General features: G+C 39.7%; 1 protein-coding gene across 3 annotated transcripts in view; it reads right to left on the reverse strand.

Annotated features, from left to right (window-relative positions):
• TRAF3 (TNF receptor associated factor 3) overlaps positions 1–20965 on the reverse strand; it is a 66151-nt gene that overhangs the window by 42589 nt on the left and 2597 nt on the right. Inside the window, exon 4 of one of the 3 annotated variants that reach the window (XM_066321754.1) lies at positions 2366–2509. The exons of the other annotated variants lie outside the window; for them this stretch is intronic. The gene's annotated coding sequence lies outside the window, so the exon portion shown is untranslated. The remainder of the gene's footprint in view (positions 1–2365; positions 2510–20965) is intronic. 3 annotated transcript variants of the gene reach the window in all.

Genomic DNA, 20965 nt, shown 5'->3' on the forward strand with positions numbered 1-20965 from the left:
AATGCTTTATTATCTCAGGAAGCAATTTCAGGACCCGAAAACAACTAGGTATACTATTAAAGGCAAACCACATGTCTCTATATAATGAGAACTACCACCTTAACATTATAAACGCTTCTCAGACAAATCCACTCTTCAACCTCCTTCACACTGTTTTGGAAGTTCTTTTATAACTGCCTTTAGAAGATCCCAAAGGAGTGTCAAATTTAATCCAATCCAGAAAATATATAAATGCACTTCCTGCAATACAGCATAAAATTACAAAATATATTAAATATGTTGTAATGTTGATCCATCAAGCCAGGTTCAAAGCAGTTCCTGGAACTCTTTTCCATCATTATACAGCATCTACAATACACTAGAGGATAAGTAGAAAAAAAAAAAAATGAGGGGAGAGAAGGTAGCTCCAAAGATTCTGTTAAGCATGATTTCTATTTCCTCTATACATGCTACTAAATTTACAAGCAATTATTTTGATGCCAAGAGCAGAAATTCTTAGTTTTATCTCAGAACAGTGCGTTCTACAGGTTATACAAGTGTCATAGTGTCAAAAAGTGGGTTTTCTTTGTCTTGGGGCTTTTAGAAACAATTTTCCATTTTTCAAGACAGTTACTCAGGGGGAAAAAGAAAATCATTAAACTAGGTATATGTAAACTCGTACTGCATTTTTATCTTTATATGGTCTTGCTACTTTGCTAATTTATTCTCTGGGGAATTGGCTGCACCAGAGTTATACTTATTCACTGACAGCTGTGCTGGTGATAGTTTTGATCAGTTACAGTGAAGGCAATTCCATTTTGGAACAAGGATGGGTTCTGTAATCAATCCAAACATCCTCTGTGTCTCAATGAAATAAGGGACTTCATCAGTGCACTAACACATGACTGAGGGCTGACAACAGCTGTAATTAAGGCAAATCCACAGTATCTTAAGTTCTGCTGAGAGAGGACAATCCTAAGTTTCTCTCACTTCCCACAAGAAAATTCTACATCTTTAACGATATGTCATCACCCAGTTTTTTAAAATCATCTTCATATATCTTTTTTTAGAAGCGGCCTAAGCTGAATGTAATAGGCACATAAGAGATCATCTCTCTTAGTACAAACGTTTTGTAGTCATATACTTCCCTTTATATAGCCCCCTTTTGTCTCTCATCTGCTCAGTTTTCACCAGTAATTTCAATCGAGTCCTCCACTACCACATTCAAGTTTTACTTCAATGCACAACACAAAAATCAACAACACAGATGCCAGGAGAATATATTGTAAAAATCTATTTTTCATCATACCAGCAGTGCAATGCTGAATTGGTGAAAGGATTGCACATGAAAATCCAGACCAAGGTCATCAAAACAAATGCTCATTCTCACAAAAGACTGTATTATATTTTTGATGTAGAAGAGGAACTATTATGTGCATGACTAGAATTAAAACTAAGGGAAAATAGATTTCCAAGCATGTACTTCATGGCAGTACTAGGACTGCTAAGGTAAAATGTCCTCTTCTACCCAAATAGTCATACTTTAGAAGAAATTAATTTAAAAAAAAATCACAATATCCCTAATAAATGTAGCAGCAATTTGCCTCCTAACCAGTACCTAGCAAGCTTATGAAGTTCAGATTGAGTACAGCCCAGTTCAGCCATACATTCAAACACAAGGCAAAAGAAACCTTTGAGAGAAAGTTTATCAAACAGCAATTCCAAATAAATCTCCTTCAGAGTTCATCCAATGCTATCAATTTTCATGTTGGACAAATGTAAGAATTTTCCCAGTGGCCAAAAAATCCTTATGTTAAAAACAAAAGGAAGGATTTTACCATATCATAGCCACAGAAGCAGTAGCAGGGCCACCAGAGAACATGCCATGTATGTGAATACAGTTCCAGGTTACACACAAGTCAAGTTACAAGTGTTAGAAGTCTAAAGGTGAGTGTCCAAACTCACAGTAACACGATTCCATGAAATGTAGGTATTTTCTTAGGATCTAACCTTTAGAAAAAGTTCACCTTAAGAACAGATTACAGGACCCTTTCCCATTTAAATACCTCGTCGGTACCACAGATGCTGCCAGAACAACATAAAGGCTGAAATCCTTTTCAGTTCTTGCCCAGCCTTTGTTCTTACTGCTTGTTCTAACCTCTTCACTAATTACCTGCTAACAGGAACTCTGTATCGGTCTGGAAATAATATGTTCCTTCTCATGTAACAATTCTCCTTCACAGACAACTGAAGAGACTATAATATTAAAAACTGAGTTGTTAGCTTAAATAAAAGCTCCAAAGTCCATGCAACAGCTTTCTTGATCAAATCTGTATACTTCTCCTCTTCCCACGCCTCCCCCAAATTTGGAAGACTCTCTGCTTACACTTCCTTCGTTTTATTTGAATCTCATTTGATCCGCAGCTTGAGAAGAAAGAAGAACAGGCTTTCTCAATGCTCTGATAGGGTTCTCTTTACTCTTGCCAATAAAGGGAGCTTTGCTACAGTCTGCCTGGTTTCCTTCTTTGCCCTGAAGAAAGAAAAAGTTTGAGTTATATTACTTTCACTCAAAAACCCTGTAATAGGCTTCTCAGAATCTATCAAGTTACTTCGTTAGTTTCATTAGACCATCAAACTAATTCTTAATAATGAATTTAAAAAATAACCTAAACATAAGATAAATAAGAAAGAACACTACACAAAACATATCAACTTGATTTTTAAACTATTGTTTTCTTCTCCTTCACTATTGCTCAGAAAAGACTCTTGGCGGAATAGCATCAAAGGAGGACGTGCAGTTAAAATCACAGCTAATATTTCCTGTCTTCACGCACACACAAAAACTTCTCCACCCAGATACACTACAGGTCACTAAAGACTGTAAAATCTTCAAAGCAGTGTCATTTTCTTGGAGAGTCTGAGAAATTTCATTTGAAAATACCGGCTCAATTCCAGGAAAGTAATTACGTGCTCTGCAGAGCGTTTCTTAAAAAAACCACCCCACGACAATATTCCAAGAGGTCATTAGAAGTAAGCCACTTAGTTTGGGGAAGCTTGTTTGATTATGGAATTTTTACAAGCACAGAGAAAATGAAGAAAATTTTCAAAAGCATAACTAATAGGGATGGATGAAGATTTATATCTATGTGCGTTCTTAAACGTGACAGTGCAGCTCCACGAATGCTACCACGACGCCCAGATCGCCGCCACACAAACTCTGAAGGCCCCACAGCCTCTCTCATCTTTACGCACCGAGGCCAACTTGCTGTGAGCACACAGCAGCAGCCTCACCTGGCCACGGTACAAGACAGAGCCAAAGCCACGTTTTACGGGAATTTCAGGCGCCGAGCCCCCGCCAGTGACCTCTGCACCCACCTATCCCCGGTCCGCGGCGCGCGGCGGCCGGGCGGCTATTCCGTGGTGCCGGGGCAGCGACCTTGGCGGGCACCGAGGGCCGGCAGCGTGCTCCCCGCTGTCATCCTGCACACAGCATCAGCCCCAGCAGGTGCACACAGCTGGCTGTGGAACGGCACACAGTCACAGAAAGGCTTACCTGACCCTCCCGCCGCCGAAATGAGGGACTTTGTAACGCGAGACCGAGATAAGCCGCTCAGGAAGGAATGCCACCGACTTCCACGGCTATAAAACACGGGCGGGTTGGGGCTTTCTGATTTTTTAATTTTTTTTATTCTTAGTCACGTGCTACAGTTCACCTTTGGTCCTCAGGAAGTGGAAAGGAAAGGCTATTGCTGCTAACAAGGCAGCAGCAATGCTACTTTGGACCATAATCATAGTAAGAAACATGCTAATGAGTAGTTACAGATTCTGGCAAAACACACACAGGCCAATGAAAGCCCAATCTGGCTCATTCTAGAAACACAGTACCTGGAAAAATAGCCTAGCACTGAGATTACAGAAAACTCCAGGAATAAATGCTTACTCAAACAAAAAGGAGATCTGCAACTCTACACTTTCCCCACTAAAACAATATAGAAAGTACAAGTCAGCCCATTATACCTACTGATGTCATCAAAGTAGTACAAATTTCTGTACCAAACATTTACATATTAACTCAGCAAAAAACTGAAGTTCTAAAACTCTTAGCTCCCATACTGACTTCAGGCACCAATTATATCAATGACCCTGGGCCACTGCTCCTTCATAGTCTTAGGTATAAATCCAAATTTAGTTCAGGGAGTTTTGCACTTTCATCATCTCCCTTCCCGCTCAAGACACCAACCAACCCCTTCCAGACCACAGAGAATTAAGGTGCCTCCAAAGTTTCATTCTTACTAAACAAGCACACTCCACAGCTGAACAGCAGCATTATGACAGTGCTACGCCCTTAAAAATCTGGCATGAAAAAAAAAAATCCAAATATTCTGGTAAGACATAGAAAGAATTGGGGATTTAGGTCCTAAGATTAACATAAAAAGAGGAACATTCTCAGAACAACTGAAAATAATTGATCTTGAAAATAATTCCATATCATATTGGAAAGCCAAAGAGAAAACTGACTACAAAAAATATTTTAATACTAATGAAGTACACAACTGTTTCTCAACTTGAATACACTAGATAATTCAGTGAAACTACTACAAAGAATTTCAATGAATTACAAGCAATAAAAAAGGCAATCAAAACTCTTATTTCCAACAAGCATAGTTATTGTTGCATGCTACAACATACAGAAATTACTTCCATTATCCTTTATATGTTAGTCAACAAAAAGTACCTTACCTTATTCTCCACTGTCTGAGCACAGAAGATTAAAAACAAAGTATTAGGAAGAAACTGCAGGTGTTATGTATCAAGAAGAAAACCCAAACCAGTGCATCAATAAGCTTAGTGGCTGTCCAGCATGCCATGCACACTCCAGGGACATTTAAACTTATCCACTTTTTTTTTTTTTTTTTTTAAGCTTCCAGACTTCTGAATTGGAAACTCAAAGGCAGCTGTTCATTACCTCCTCCAAAACGCAGATCTCAGCAACACCACACTGCAAGACAAGCCACCACAGCTTGATTTTCCCTCCTAGTAATTCCCTCCTTGCCAACTACTGCAGTGCAGTCTTTCTGAGGGCTGTGCAAAATGCAATCGGGGAGGGCTGAAAGAGCCCGGCAAAGAAACACAGCTACAGCAAAGTTCTTTTACATCATTTCATGACTTCCTACTCGTGGGCTGAAAATCATAAACTGCAGAGTTTGGTGGGATCTCTTAGCATTTTCACTGCTGCCTACTTTTTATTTCATTTTTCACAGGATCATTTGAGGATGGTACTTTATGGCAAGACTAGAGGGAATGAGGGGAAAAAAAACGCAATTTTGTTATAATAAAGCTATCTTTAATTCTCATAACAATAGTATTTTAAGGGATTAAAAACAAAATGTCTTTTAAGGTTTAGGGTGTTTTCTCATTCAGGGAAGGTGGAGATACTGGAGGATTTTTTTTTTTGCTTTTGTTGCCTAAATTGGGGAGTTTAGTCAATTAACTACTTAGCACTTGGATGCTTTCCCTATACAATTAAAACTGCCGAGATTACACAACAGCAGTATTTGTGAGACAAGTGCCCAGCAGGGGCATTTGTAATTATTCCCCAAGTGTTCCACAACAGCAGCAAAAGAATACATCCAAATATTAAAGAAGCTTTCGGAGAAGCGGTGGGGTTGGAAGGGACATCTGGAGACCATTCAGACCAGCCCCCTGTGCCCAGGCAGGGTCAGGCAGAGCCGCCCAGTACAGCCAGGGGTTTGAGGATTTGCAGAGTGACTCCACCATCACACTGGGCAGCCTGTTGCAGTGTTTGAACACATCCCCAGTCAAAAGACTGTCTTGTATTCAAACAGAATTTTATATTTTTTTTTCCCCTTAATTTATGTCCACTGCCTCTCTGGACACTAGAAGCCTAATCCATGATTTGAGTTACCTCCATCTGCCTCCACTCTCCACATCTGCGTTTAAGAGCAAAGGCAGCAGCAATGAGCCCTCAGTGTCAGTCAGCCAGTTGTTGGCTCATTTGAAACAATAGGCTCATCACTGCTTTCCACCCCTCCTTCCTTCTGCATCCTGCAGAGCCAGGCTCCAGGCCAGATCTTTTAGCTCATCGCAGCTGCCTACCATCAGCAACCTATTATTCCTGGAGAGCCAGGTCCTCCCTGGGGGAGCATCCTGCCCAGTCTCCTCTGGTTCAGCCTCCTGGGAACATCAGGCAGGGCTGAGCACATGCTGGCAATGACATGGAAAGCTCAGAAACTCCACAGCCCCCTGGCACCTCCCCACCTTCTGTGCAGCCCCCAGGAGAGGGGCAGTAGCCAGCAATCAGAGCGTGGTACATGGGGATGAGCAGAAAGGAAATGGCAGAGTTTAGAGGTGGTAGATGCATCCCTCGGGGGTTTGGCTCAAAGCAGTGCAAAGGCTGGCTGGTTTTAGGGGCATGTTTCAAGGTTCTCCTTTCCCTTAAAAGGCCAATATAATGGGCAACAGGTACAGACTCAGATACAATGAACACAACTACTAACCCACTCCCTCACCAACAGATGGGAGGAAGATTAATTTCTCAAAGCTGTGCACAAGTCCTTTGCTTACTCTTTGCAGGGGCTCCTGAGTTTCATGCACTGAAACAGCAATTTTACAGTTTTTCTTCTAACATGGCTTAGTTAACAGTGACATTCCAGTAGTGGACAATATATATCCAGTTTAGGCTCCCAAACAAAGTCTTAGTCAGTTTTAAATTTTTATCTATTGAAAATAATTTACCGCTAAATGTCATCTTCAGCTTCAAATCCCATCCTTGGTTTGCAGACCACATGACATACAACATTTTAAAGACATGATCACAAATTTGAAAAGGGGAAAGAGAGGCCTGTTGGCTTTGAAACAGAAGAACGAAATCAGAAAAGCTGTCAGAGGCTTTTTGTGTGACTTAAAGCACTTCTGTATATTTCTATTCTCCTTTGTTGAGGAACAGATCCCCTTTCTCTGATCTTACCTGGGCACCTACCAAGCTCCCATCTCTTCATATGTATTACCTTGTATAATAGGACTCCAGTCTTAAGCTGGGAACTGTCAAAAGTGAAAAAATAACTAGAAATAAGGAACACAAAAACAATTATATCTTGGTAAAGTTGAGGAGAAGAAGGACCAAAAATATCCCTTTCCCCTAAAAACCAAACATAAATGGCAAAATAAGATGTTTAATAATATTTTTTGTTTCTGCAGTTAGTCTAAGACTAGCACTTTAACACTTCTTGACCTGTTTTGCTTCAGGACAGTGAAAATTACTTTAAGACAGCCATGTGTAGCCAAGTTGTTTTCTGGCAGGCATTCACACACCAGCAAAGAGGCACACAACATTTCTTAGGAAAACACCACCTAATACCTAGCACCAACTTAGATGATGTGGCCAAGGGAAAAAAAAAAATCTTACAGAAAGAGAGCAATTCTGCTTCATAAATTGTTCATGGTCCTGTGTGGGAGAGTAAAAGAGAAAGAGAAAAGGCCACAAGAGTGTCCAATTATTGCACCAGACTACTTCCTTTTCCGGCACCCTTCAGATACTACTTCTAGATCACAACCTAAAAAGGACTTGTTATACTGCTAACTGAACCTACAAAAAGAACTTATCGTGGCAAGAACATGAACTTCTGCATATAAACACCATCATTAATGCACATAATTTATTACCAGCAAGAAGTTCTTAGTCACAGCACTTAACATATGGTCTAGTAATAGTGTAGCCAATAGCTTAATTTTCATCCCTTTCCACAGAGAATTTTCCAAGAGTCTCTCTACCTTCCAGCTTTATGAAGCTGTACCTGTTCCAAGGAAAAAGCCACAGAGTGGTCCCAGAGCATCACCTGCTGGTCCTCTCCAAAGACACAACCCCCATCAGACTCACCTGAAGGACTGACGAATTTCCTATGTTCATGTCAAGAAGTTGAAAGGAGCACGTTTCACTTCTTTTATCCATTCCTAATTTAAAGCTTAAACTGAAGGCAAACAGGACTAACTTTTTTTTAGAAGCATAATTTCTTTTTAAACTCTAGAAAAAGTAGAGTGGAACAAGGAAGGAAAGCACAACCCCAAACATATTTAAGGTACTGTTCTAAAGGATTCAATTAGGCTGTGACTGACTGAGGAAGCTGGTTACCACCTATGAGTTCTAATCATATTTTAATCTATTTGAAATCAAACATCTGAGAGGAAGATTTTTTGGTGAAATAGAGATAATAATTTGCTTACCTTCCTTGCAAATACAACTGATGAAACAAAAAAACCAAGTCTCCATATACTATCATGCAACTTAAGTCCATCAGGCAGAACGCAGAATTTGCCAAATAGTCCGTTCTGATTGTGTGCAAGACACACAACGAGACAGAACAATGCTACAAGAGGGTTTATTTATAGAAATGAGAATGAAACTTGTTATGATTTTTGAGGTATTGCCCTTCATTCATAACTAAACCAAGCCCAGGCACTGGAGATGATTTGTTAAATTAATGTGATCAACTTAAAGATGCGAGAACACAAAGGAGAACAAGGTACTTTACAGTGTCATGCAATGATGCTAATACTACAAAAAAAACCCACCCCAAAAGCAACCAAAAAATCCCTCCAAGAAAACCCCCAACTCACACAACTGTCATGAGGTTTCTCAACGCACATATTAAAAACATACACAGCAGAAGAATTGTTCCTACCTACCTGTTTACATGAAAAAAATTCCCAACACAAACCCCAGTGACACACAAGACTGCAGTCTGTGCTTCCGACAGATTAATACATTGTTTCCCACTGCTGAGAGCTGGTCTTGATTCAGTTAAAGCCTAAGCACTCAGGCTTTCCTGCTGGGAAACAAACAAGTCAAGTCGGTTTCAAGCATCTCCTATTAATATATAGAAACAATTCTCACAAGCCTGAAGGCAAAAAAAAAGAAAAATAGTAGGTAAAGGCTGCACTAAACCATAACGAACTACAGCAAATCAAAAAGCTGCACTGAAACTTACTAGTTCACTAGAAAATTCATTGCAAAAGTCTGTTTACTTCATGGAGGAAGTCACCACTACCATCACTGAGTCAGTATCTACAAGAATGTTTTACATAATGGGAAAATTTTTATTGGCCAGAGGTTCACAGTGTTCTTAAATTTCCAGAAACTGCAGATGTAAAGATTCTTCTGTTAACCTAAACCAAAACCAAGAAAAGAAACTATCTTAGATGCACGCTCCATTTCACAACACAGCTCTAATTTTCCTGGCTACTGTTCTTCAACCTACCTTCTCAGCAAAGGAAAGACTTACACACTGATAGTAAAAGGATGGAAATGTGAGCACTGGAAACAGAGGCAGCTTTTAGACTACCACCATATGGTATTAAAACATATTAGCCAGCATAAAATTTTAGTTAGCACATTGTTGCCATTTCCGAGTTGTGACACTTAAGAACTGAAGTAGCTTAAGGAACCAGTTTTATTCTTGCAGAAGATTAGCGAGCCAGTCAGAACATATTTACAAGAAAGCATGATACCATCTTAGCTCTTCCATTTTCATTTTATTTTAAAAGCTAATAAGAGCCAAGAGTCTTTAGTCAGTAATGAACTGAAAGGAGTTCCTTCCTTTTTTAACAAGGAGAATATGCTGCAACACCACTACAGTATAAAATCCAGTTTACTCAAAACAAAGTAGCTTGAATGAAGGAATCCTTTCTCAGTTTTCAGAGGGCCGGTAACAGTTTAAGGATTATATTTAAAAACCAAAGTGTAAATCCAAAACATCACACAGGTCATATTATTCCTCTTAATCTGCTAGAACTTGCCAGTTTAAAAGCGCAAACTGTATTTTAGTTGCTGCTTTTAAAATATTTAGAATGATACTTAAGAGTAAGCGTTTTCACCATACAACTTTTTACAAGTCAGAAATTGAATAAATATTTTGAATAAATGTCATGGAACATACACACACAAGTATCAGGATTAGAGTTCTAAAACAGACTTTAAATTACGAAGCTGCCCATAAACTAAAGCCTATGCGTTATGTTTCAAAAGCAAAGAGACCACATTTGTTTCAGTACAGAAGTAGCACAATCCTATTACCATGACAGTGCAAAACAACTTTCCTAGCAGGCTACAGAGCATTCAGGGGGACACACAATTAGAAGCTCAGAGAGTTAAGTTCGTATTCAGCCAACCCTTAGTGCTAGCACTCCATAATGCAATACATGAACAACAGTTTCTATAGTTCTTACTTTTTATCTGCTTTTGGTGACACAAATCCTTTCTAAAGCATTCTGTCCTACTGAAACATTCTCATCCCCCACAGTACATCAAGACATCCCATCTCACTTTTCTTCTCATGACAATTTAGCTATGTATTTGCCAGCAAAAGCCACACTGATGGTAACAGAAGAATTAATGAGAAAGGTCTTTTGACTCAAGTACCTATATGCTTCTCTTTAAATTGAAACCTAGTGATGGGGGCTGCCTTCACTGCACAACAGAACCAACCTGTAATTATGGAGAAAGACAAAAAAGCACATGCAGAACAGGAAACAAAAAGCATGTTCCTTTCTGTTATCTGCTGATGCACTCATTCATCTGAAGGCCTAGATTCTATGCCTGGAACATACAGACCAAGATCAGCAATGCAACTGCACTGCTCAACTAAAAAGCAACATCTCCACACCCTAATTACCAAAGCGCTCTCTTGGGTCCTCAGCACAGTTCCCAAGGTGGCCATCAGTTCACATGGAAAGCAAACAGCAGCACAGCTCTGTTTTCTGGGATAGTGAACACTTCTCCTCAACTGCAGGTAGACTCTTCTGGTCAGTCTGCACACTGCTGTACTTACATGGACTTCACCATCTTTATCCAAACACAGATGTAAGTCCTCACCCTCCATGACCTGGCAGGGTGCACTCCTGATTTACCAAATCTACATTTAAAAATCTACAGCCAGAAAAATACTGGCTTTGTGGTCTGCCTTAGGTCTTCCACTCCAATTTAAAGAGCAAGCACAGCTCTTCCTACCGTGCGAAACATCTGGAAATCATGCTGGAGCAAGCTTAATCTGCTACTTTGCAAGATGGCCCTACAGAGCTCAGAACCCTTGGAGCTATTCTTATAAGCTAAGGTGACACCATAAAACCCATTGCCTTGATTCAGATAGGAACATAATGGCAGAGAAGCTTCAGTAATTCTTTTCTAATGCTGTATCTCCACATGGCACAGGGAAGAATCTCAGTACAGTAATCCCAAACATGAAATTGAGAGTACAAATTAGGACAAAAACTCCAAACAAAACAAAATAACCACACAAGAAATAAAATACTATTTAAAAACCTAGACCAGAGATAAAGAATGAATTAGAAAAAGAAAACCTTCCAGCAGCAATGAACAGCTGTGTTCCAGCCTATAGTCCAGCCCCTGATCTAGGCCTCTGGTGAATGAGAAAAAGGAGAGATGAAAGCAGGCAGGACACCACTCAACATGTGAAACGCTCTAATTTCTGTAATGGAGACTTGTGTCCTTCTACAGTGCTCTGCCCACAGACAAAGTCCCCCGCAGGACATATTGGCTTCCCAGACTTCACACCTCCTTCAACTATCCACAAGTCTGAGTACGCACTGGAGACAGCCCTGGAGCCTTCTGAGTTTAGACAGCCACCAGAAACAATTACATCTGGGCAAACTGCGGGCAGTGGTTAGTGATTTAACACGTGTAACACTCCAACATCTATTTCCCCCACGCATTTCTCCCTCATTTGGGATCGGCAGTAGATCAGTTTTACCAGTTAACGCAAGGCTGAAAATTCACTGGCCTGATTTCAGCTCTGATACTGCCTGCTTTTCCAAAGTTAGATGGGATTGTCTAACTAGTCCTCTCGCAGTCATAGCAAAGCTGTGATACTGCCCAAGAGGACTGCTTGACCACAGTGGCTATCTGCAGAAAGAACGACCCCAAGTCACCACTTGGCCTAGCCAGTGAAAACAGATCAATACCCTACCTACATCATCTTAGAACAATGGAAGCTGAACTCCTCTGTATTAGTTTACAGCCATTATACACCAGCCTCTGTGCCCCTGCAGTGAACATCCGGATAAGTAGGGCAGCTGTAGGGAAACACTACCTCAAAAGTCACTCGTATCCAAACACTAAAGCTTTCTCAGAAGTATTTCTCTTTACAGGAAAATTAGCAGAGACCAGAAGAACAGAGAGACAGTTCAAGGAATTAGTTTAAGGAATGCATCATATGGGCTCAGGGAGCTCTAACAGGGAATAAGGCCATACAGAAACGTTATTAAAACACTCATTAAATGCTCTTGTTTCTATTTTACTTAACAAGTATGTGATACTTGGCAATAGGCTCTGATGCTTGAGCCCTGGTAACTGACTACAAAATAAGATATTGGTACATCTTTATTTGGCCTTCCCACCTCCTCCTTGGAATTTACTAGGCCTTCAGTAGTGGAAAAAACCACCAAAAAAAAACAAAACACCAAAACAAACCCAACCTAAAATCATGACAAAATTATGGCTTGTTTTTTACAGTTTACTTCACAACATCACACAACATAAAACTCATGTTCAGCAGTGATTTAAACACTTGGTTTCAGGGCACAAAGCGAGTTCCAGTACCCTGCAGTCCGGGCCTAGTCTTGAGACATGGAGATACACGATTTCATTTTGGTGTCAGTAACAGCATCAAGCCTGGCACATTGCATCTAGTCTTAACATCAGGCCCTAGCATTCCATTTAATAACTCAGGACAGACATCTGTATTCATTATCAGGAGCTTTCCTTTAATAAATTCTTGCACAGGTGTGTGGGACATGTACTCCTTTCTCAAAAGATACTTTTGCAAATAAAACCCTTCATTTATGCAAAATCTCGTGTTTGATCATTTATTTACTACTTTCATTTTTTTTTTTAAAGCAGAAATACACCATCCCACTCATTTTTGGTGGGTGTATCACAAACCTGCTCTCATCACTCCCTAGGCCTCTCCACACTACCTTCTTCACCTGAAAATAAACAAGACACAACCTCAATACACTACAACATGCTGTCCCTTCTTCCCTGCCCTGATAACATCCTCTTAGATCAACACGCCAGTGGGATATGCTGCTGGATACCATTTTGGCTGTAGGAGCAAGTTATTCCTCAATCTGGAGTCTAAGCACAGCAAAATGCCATGACAAATCCTGTTAATTGCCAAATCTTAGCCTGTAAACAGAGCTCGTCTCCTAACCACTCGAAAGCCAAGGTAGGAGGGAAGAGGCAAGGCTAGGTCTTGGTATTTTTATCCATCTACTAAGACAGTGCAGAGTACTATGAGCCTTCTCTCTGTACATGATCCTGGACAACATCAAAATCAAGGCTTTCTATTCAAGGTGAACCAAGCACAACTTTCTCCCTTTCTGATTCATTTCCACCTTCAGCTTTGGCCTCACTCATGTAACTATGGAATGACAAGTTCACATTTGATACAACATGATATGGCTGGACAACATCATACCTGCTATCTTTTAATTGCCCCTTTAAGGGTTGTTATTATTAGCCAGCTCTAAGTTGTTATTAGCAAACTAGTAAAAAACTAATGGCCAAATTCTCTCACACAACGACTTGCCCATTTTTGCAGTTATCACACTGAGTTATTCCAAAATAAATGATTAAGACCAAGAAGAACCACACCCCTGCCTATTGCTTGAACCTGTTATATTTTGAAGAACAAACAGCCTCTGACAATCACAGATTCTAATCCTGGCCAAGGTTAGAAAGTCAACAAAGATTTTTGTAAATTTTTCTAGTTATCTTTTGGAAAGTCAGAAAATTGCATGTGATACCCACTGGCTCTCTCACACTACCTTCAACAGCTGTTAAACTCAGGTCAAGTCTGTTAAGCTAGGCTTCCAGCTGTTAGATCTGAGATTATTTGAACTTTCTAACTCTAAGAAGTAGATTTTTGCTATGCTACATCTTCTTCAAAAGAAAGAAAAAAGGATTAGTCTCAGTTTCTTATGAAAAAATTCATCTCTGTCATTTCCTGCTCAGTGCTTTTTAATACTACTAAACTTTTTTTGCTATCTGGTTATAGTTACCTAGATTCTGTAAATCACACTAAAAATACTTCTACCTGTAATGAAAAGAGAATCCAGTCTGTCTAACTTGATTGCTCTTGGCCAACACCATTTCTAAAAATGAACTCTGGGGTTTTTTTCTACTTACAGTCCTGTAGTGTGGGAGAATTCAAGGACCTCAGCAAACTTGTTCTGCTATCTTTGAAGAAATCCTACCAGCAAGGAGTACTTAACAAATTCACTTTTAATTTAGCTCATATCTCAGCTCTAACTACTGCAGAGAGAGTCAAGGGTCTAATCACAGGTGTTTAGTACAATTCCAGATGCCACGTCCTGTGTAGAACTGGCAGATAAAAAGTTCAGCCATATGGAAGATCTCGTACTTTTTGAGCATCAACTTCACACCACAGGGGACAGACAACATTTAAGCATTTAAGATGCCACTCAGTGCCTCTGTGTGTAGGCACTGTCTTTGTTCTCTTAGATTTTTCTAAAGCCAGTAATCAGTCAGGGCTTACGCAAAGAAATACCATCATGGTGTGTTTAAGTTAAAACACAGCACTTTAAAATAAAATGGTAGTAGACAGTGTAAAAGAAATCATAGAAACTCAAAAGATTCACAAGAGCGTTTCTGTTGTAATAGTCGGTCAAATTAATTTTGGGATTTTTAAATAATATATTTCTTGAGCTCTTTCATGCTACAGTATCCCCATCTACATGGCAGCAGGGTATGAACATAACAGAGTCAACCCTTGAACAGATGAGAGCTACAACAGAGGCAGCTGCTAAAATCTAAATCACCCACACAAAAAGCATATGATTGATTCCTTCCATACCTCCTTTCCATTATGACAGCCTGTCTTTTTAGTATTTTATCTAATCACTTCAAACTGAAAAAACTCCATACCTTAGGAAGTATTCTTGCCTTTGAAAAGGTTTTTGGTTGTTTTCTTTTTTTAATAAAGAGACGACTTTAACAAGAAAAATACAGACATGGAAATAGTTCTAGGCAGAAGCCTGCTTCCATTAGGTATATAAATATTTCAATCCCAGCAGCACCACCTAATGGAGAGCTCACCAATTTTTCCCCTTCTTTAACATGACAAATATTTGAGTTTGGAGGTGTTAACAACTGGTACTTTAGCACATGGCCTAATTATTACCCTATAAATAAGCTACAAGAGAAGCCAAACCATTTCTCCACAGACAATCACGGTCCTTTTTCCTGCACACACCCACATTACGTTCATACAAAAATTTCTGAAGTACACAAGGCGTTTGTTTTACCAGGAGATAAGATTTTAGGAAGATTTTAGCTAGAAGTCTCCAAAAAAACCCCAAACAACAATAACTGTGCAGCAGCACCAGCTCCCGTAGGCATGTTTGAACTTGTCCTCAGAAAGGAAAACAGAGCTGTCACTCTCTCTGCAGTGTAGAGAACACTGATAAACCCCAACCAAAGATGGAGTTATGCATTCCCAGACATCTTCAGCCTGCAGTTCTGCTACAAAACACCCTATGGGAGATGTGCAGCAATTTATTGTAAGCACCAATAAAGTGTGCAGCATGGTGCCTGTCGAAAATGTTTATCTCTTGCAACAGACTTGACAGAACTTACGTACAACTGGATACGTGAGAAGTTGGGTTTTTGCTCACTGCCTTTTGTCCTCCGTGTTCGTTATATAAATCACAACATTGTAAGTAAGGGTTCAACTACTTTGAACTTTTCCAATTAACTCAGCATATGGACACTTGTTCTGGAATATCTGCCTTTTTATGTATGGCTCAGAGGACTTTCAAAGTCTGTCTGCCCAAGCTCATCTCAAAACAGTCAATTAATATACTGAGAATTCATATTGGAAAAAACAAAACAAACAAACAAAAAAACCAACACAACAAAAAACCCACCACCAAAATCTTAGTCATTAATTCCGTAGAATTACAGCATCATACTTAGGCTATACTAAAGCTTTGTTTACACCAACAGGATAATTCCAACCTTCTTCCTCATTTATTTTCAGAGAGTCTCCTCTGCAAAAATATACAGAAGGTAGATATTTATTTGCTTGTCCTAAATCTGTCTTCAAAAAGCAAACAAAAGCACACAAAAAACCAACCAAACAAAAAACCCCAACACAATAACAACAACAAAAAACCTCAAAACATCAACCAAACCACACAAAGTACGAAAAGAGTAAATCCCCCAAAATTCCCTAAAAATCTTACTGGATAAAATACTGAAAGTTGCATGTCTAAATGATCCTTTTCAAAATGAAAGTGCAGTTCTCAGGAATCTGCAAGAAGGAAAGAGGAATAGGGGAAATTTATGGTGCCAGCTAGTGAAAAATATCTGATGAAATTCAATACTCAAATAACAATAAACTTGTTTTATCTTCCTAGAGACTGCAAGAGAATTCTTCTGGTTTTGCTCAAAACCATACAGCTACAAAAACCACCTGCCAAACAGTATGAGCAACACAACAGCAATATCTGCTAGCTGAACTACAGCACAGGATTCATTGGCATTTCCATCACATATTGACACCGTGGGTGAGTAGTGAGATGTATCTGCTAATCTCAACTATAGCATGCTCAGGTTCTCTACATAGAAACATGATTCAACTCCTGACAGAGAACAGCATACTACTGACTTCAAGGGATACCACATGTCCTTAATTTCAAATGAAGTTAGCACCCATCCTTTGTTCCCCGCTCCCCCCTAAAATACTAAATTTAAAAATGCAGTGAAAATATTACTGCATCAAAGGATTCCAAAACAGCTAAAGATGTACACGTGTAACTCTGCAGTCTTCATTTACTGAGGTATCCAACCTCCCTCTACTCAAACTGCCAAATGGCAGCATTTTGAGAACATGGTATTTTACAACCACAAACACTTTTTACCTTCATCTACTGAATAGGGAACTGCTATCCTAATCAAGTTCAACCACAACAGTCATAATGATAAAAACATTCCCAAGCACAATATCCTCTCAAGGATGTTGTGCTGAACACAAAAGAGGATGGTGCAAATGATGGAATAAGAGCAAGTGTAGAATCATGGACATATGTACTTCAGACAACAGCAGTGTACGCTGCAGTGTATCTTTGGTGACCTGGAAGAGAAGAGCATGTTAATTCACCTGGAGTGGGAGGTGGGGCAGAGAGGGAATCACAGAAGCAGGTAGCTACAGAGAGGTCAAAGAAAAGTGGATTTTTGCAGACAGAAATTACTTGCCAGAGTGCGAAAATAAGCACAATCCTGGAAATGGGTATTTCAAGAGAAGAAAAGAATTATGTCAATGGAAATGAAGAGGAGAATGAAGTTACTTTGCTCAAGTACAAGGACAAAACCACCTTGGAATAAGTGTCATTTAGCAACTCTAAAATTGGAAGAAATCTGATTGAAAGCAGATCAAAATAAGTCACTTCTAAGAATCAGAAGAACCAGCTGGAGAAATTAAGAGCATTTATATTGTTTGGACAAACAAGATGGAAGAGAAGCACAACACGGACAAGAGCGAGCCACTGGTAACTGGAGAGCGTAAAATGCAGAAAGAGGAGTCACTTGGGATGGTTTAAAGGAGATTAAAACAAGAACAAGTTAAATGAAAATTATGAAGTTATACTTCCTGTGCAAAAATCAAGACTTACATCTGCGAGTCATTAATTTGCAAGCCCCAACACACAAAGCAATCCACCCTCACAAGATTCCTGTGTAAAGATACAGAGTGGGCACAGTCAATCTGGTACAGCACACAAGATCTTCATTATAAAAAACCTCTAATAATTGTTCTAATTATCTCCTTCTCACATGTACAGAGATGAGCTTACAAAACAAAATCCATTCACATTGCTAAAATTTGGCTTGTGAGCTGGACTTTACTGTTACTAAGTGCCACAAGTATCTTGCAAGCTGGCTCCACAAAATAAGTAAAAAAATGTTACTTTTCTAGAACTTTCAAAGAGGAAAGCCAGGAACAAGTATAAGCAGGGGAACAGCTACCACTGAAAAAATTCTATCCTGTACACTCAGCTTCATAGAGCACTGCAGGTTTGCTGTGGGCATCAATGGAAGAGTGAAGCAAGCGCTGTTTCCTGTCCCAGGATGCTGACGGTGCAGGAGGGCACAGCTCTGCAGGGGAGACAGGACTGGATGCCTCCACACAGCACTTGTAATTCACTCACTTTATCAACAGATGACGCTTGCACTGTCCTGCTGGGTCTCAGCATCTCATCATTTCTATGTCTTCAGACATAGGAAAGTACCGCTATTCCCACGTTATTACAGACCCGGAAAATAGTCTGTGTACGGAGCAAGATGCTAGACACTAAATAAGCCACTTAGCTGCATCAAAGTTATTTTCAGAACTCCCAGTCAGCTACCACCTAGACCTGCAGAACACCCAAGTAAGTACCTCTGCTTTCCCAGCACATATTCTACACTTAAGAAAACATCCTGACAAGGCTGATAACCTCAGGAAGAACAACTTCAAATGCATGAGGAATCAATAAACAAAACAACAATGCATGAAGCATCAGCATACTCCAAGTCTTTACTCATCCTGGTAATCCTAAAAAAAAAAAAAGTCCTAACCACTTGACTGAGACATCATGCTTCCTCTCACTCTGTTTCTTGGGCACACTGAACTTTGATTTTTCCTGGCATAGCAAAAAGTTTCAAGAGAAGGAAGTGACACTACTCTTAACTGGCCTGTGGCTTGATGATGAGAATACTCCCCAGGGAAGTAGGAAACTTGGGACTGGAATCCCCCTTCTGCCCCTGGGACCTGGACATGATGTCACATCACTCAGCACTGCAACATCGAAGCCCCTTGTTGGTTTGGCCCTAACTGAAAGGCCTACAGTGCACACATCTACAGGAATGAGGAAAAACCAAAGCCCAGCCCTCCTGGTCTCCTAGTTTTACACTGGTATCTGCAGGGGACCATCTTCTTCTTGATAAATGTAAAAGCTTGCAGGAACAAAGTGGCAGCCAGGAAGGCACTCGTCTTACACTAGCATCTGCAACACACTTTTCAAGACAGACAAAATCCAAATCAACTTGTTTTCCTCGACACCTAAGAAAGCTGTAAAGACTCACGGCATTTTGAGCTAGTCTTCAGTGAGCATATCTTACTTTATCTACAAAAACACGTTTTTCACGTTAATGCAGACACCAAAACATGAGACAAAAGTCCAGTATTACTCCAAATGTTAAACCTTTCTAATTATGAGCTACCATACATTCATCACTGAAACATGCAAAATGGAAGATTCATGACTTCTTTCACAAATATTTTTGAGAACCATTTACTGTTTGTGCTTGAAAAGAGCCACTTCAGAGCATTTAAATTACTACAGAATTAGCAGAAACTTCTATTATAGTAAATAATCTACAGAAAGTTTTCTCTGATGTGTAGAGGAAACAATTTTACAAATCGATGCTTTACAAAACTATATAAAATAATAGCAGAACTATGCAATATTCCAACTTAAGGTGTTTCTGCCATGCTCACTGAGGTTCTAATGCCTACAACTGGCAAAAACTCAAGTCTTGATGTCCAAGTACACAACACCCCAAGTCTCAGTACAAGGAGCGAGCAGGGGATGGAATCCATCGCATGTATACAATATTGAACTTCTGCACACACAAGCATGTCGAGACTTTGTTTCCCAGGCTGCCTTGACTAGATGAACAGCAAAACCTGAAATTCTACTAAAATCACATTTTGTACATGCAGAGTAAATCAGCGGGGAAGAACAACAGCGTGGAAATCAAAGGCTTAACATTTTTTGAGGGGTGGAGAGGATTAGTGACCTACAGTTGTTGTATATAATTTTAGAGACACTTGCCCTGTTAACCTAGTTATAAAGCCAACAGTCAGTAGCAATTGAAGTCACAGTGGCAACGATATTTTTCAGGGCTCCAGAAGAGAGGACCTGCATGAAGAAAACAAACACTCCCTCAAAGACTATGTAAATATCTCTCCCTCTCTCACACACAGAGAGAATTCTCAATACCAAATCACCTTTTGCTTCATTTTCTCATTAAATTCTAAGATGTTTCCACTGGATACTTTCCTTACTTCCCTTAGATATCCCAACGGCTTTCTTGCATTTATTTCCTTTTCTTTCCCATTACAAAAAGGAGAGAGAACACATCTTCCTACACTGTGGGCACCAAATGATAGTTCACTGTAAGCTGACTCCCTTTTTCTCCCAGTTCTCTAGCCCTTTCTCCTGCCCTAAGAAAAAAAAGACAGGAAAAAAAAAAAAAAAAAAAAAAAAGAATTGTTTTGTGATTTGGCAAAACTAAATGTACTGACTTTAAGCTATCCATTTATGAGGGCATGTGCTTCCAGAAACAACGTTAGTAAAGGGCAGGCTGAGCTGGGAAACCACTTATATTCTCTCTGCCAGCCCTTTACTAACACAGAAAGTTTAAGATAAAACCTAGTGCAACTACAGCGCTCCCTCGTGTGCTACAATCACACCTTTATTCTGCTGCACAAAACCACACAACTCTCCCACCCTTGGCTTCTTTTCCCCATATCTCATTTTGGTATCTCCAACTTCTCCCACCACTTCTGGTGTCCCTGAGCCAGACACCAAAAATTCAAGGAAGTTTCAAATACAAGCATTCTATTCAGAAAGTATCCACAGCTTAAAAACCAAACAAACACAAACTTAAGCCCCAGCCAATTCTTTAAGGGAACTGTGCACCAGTTTAGAGATACATGAAACCAATGTGTAATGAGCAATCTTCACACATCATAAGATGCAGCACCTTCAACTGAGGAACACTATAATAATAAAAAAACTCTAATGAAATCCAGTAACTACATCACCTAAGATATAAGGCATCAGAATGTTTTATTGTTACAGTATCTATTCATACAAGGCCAGTTTA

The sequence above is a fragment of the Sylvia atricapilla genome, chromosome 6, assembly GCF_009819655.1.
Source record: "Sylvia atricapilla isolate bSylAtr1 chromosome 6, bSylAtr1.pri, whole genome shotgun sequence".
In the NCBI taxonomy this organism is placed as follows: Eukaryota; Metazoa; Chordata; class Aves; order Passeriformes; family Sylviidae; genus Sylvia; species Sylvia atricapilla.